The following is a 1703-nucleotide window of genomic DNA, read 5'->3' as shown; positions in this document are numbered from 1 at the left end:
GGACTTCCGGAAGCAGCATCCACAGAGAGAACTGGTTGTTCACATATTTGAATCCCACCACTGTCCTTGAATTGACTGGCAATAACTCCAGTCTGTTTCATTATGCTGCATGAGGAATAGGGATTGTAGCAAAACTCCATGGAACTACTTAAATATGTATGGATTTGTGTTTTTTCTATATTTTTTCCCCTTTTCCAATACATTCATCTGAGTTTGAAGACTATATTAAAACATGTTTTCTACAAATGTTTTAACTGAAATAGATGTAATAATACCTTAGTGTTATTATTCCACACGATAACATATTAAAAATAATTAATTTGAGTGCCAAAGGATGAGTAGCTTGGCAAAACCTGATAAACCTTAACACTTGTGATACAACTTTTCTCTTCCTCTGCCTCCACTACAACAAACTATGTATTACTTGCTAACTCTCTCAAGACCAAGAAATCAGAATATGCTTGAAATTAGATATATTTGCCTCTAAAGTGTCAAGTCAGTCCCTGAGCCTATAAAAAAACCCACAATCATAAGTCAGACAAAAATAATGTCAAGGACTGTTTTGTATATAAATAAAATGCATTTTCTTAAGAAGAATATGCCACATGTCACCTTTAATGTGGATTAACATATGACTTATATTCGTACTGAGGTTTTTTTTCCAAGAAATTTAATGCAGTGCACATAGCATGTCATACTTCCTCTACCCCCAATTTTTCCTTCAAAATACAGTAAAGTAGATTAGGCAGAGATGATCATTGTTCATAGCTGAGCAGGGACTTGACCTCAATCTCTTTAGTTTTAGTCCTCTAAGAAAATGCTCTCTTGTCATGTTTGGAAGATTTTCTCACAGTTCTCCAAACATCTAAAACAGCACCCTTCCCATTTTTGGACCAATTCCCAGATTTCTCAGTTCAGGCTGGGAACAGCTGATATAACTGGGTAGTAACTAAAGACAGGACATTTTTAGTGGTGGCTTCAAGGTTACTGTTTTTTTAAAAAAAAATTCCAATATTTCAGAATTCTAGTTTTCATTTTGCCTTACACAGAAAAGCAAAAAAAAAAAAAAACACAGAGAAAGGGAGCAAATAACATATATGTATATTTTAAAGAATCTCACTTTTAAAAAATATTAACCCTTGATCCCACAGAAAAAAATAGTGATTGCTGTTTCCACGACACACAAGACTTTAAATATAGTGCACAGTGCACTGTAATACAGGTATTTCTCAACTTACAGCCACAATTGAGCCCAAAATTTCTATTGTTATGTGAAATATTTGTTAAGTGAGTTTTGCCCCATTTTACGACCTTTCTTGCCACAGTTAAGTGAATCACTGCAGATGATAAGTTAATAAACCAGTTATTAAGTGAATCTGGCTTCCCCGTTGACTTTGCTTGTCAGAAGATTGCAAAAGATAATCACATGACCTTAGGACACAGCAGGGGTCATAAATATGAACCAGTTGCCAAGCATCTGAATTTTGATCACATGACCATGGGGATGCTGCAAGGGCGGTAACTGCGAAAAATGGTCATAACCAATAAAGGAGAATATTTGTAGCTCAGAGTTGACATGAGGGCTCCTTGGTGCTCTCTGAGCTTGCTTGTTTTCTTGCAGACATTTCATTACCCAAACTAGGTAACATCATCAGTAATAATAATAATAATAATAATAATAATAATAATAATAATAATAATAA

This window comes from Protobothrops mucrosquamatus, unplaced genomic scaffold, assembly GCF_001527695.2.
Source record: "Protobothrops mucrosquamatus isolate PMUCROS unplaced genomic scaffold, P.Mucros_1.0 scaffold259, whole genome shotgun sequence".
Lineage (NCBI taxonomy): Eukaryota > Metazoa > Chordata > Lepidosauria > Squamata > Viperidae > Protobothrops > Protobothrops mucrosquamatus.
The sequence above is the reverse complement of the archived record's forward strand: the minus strand, read 5'-3'. Positions refer to the sequence as shown.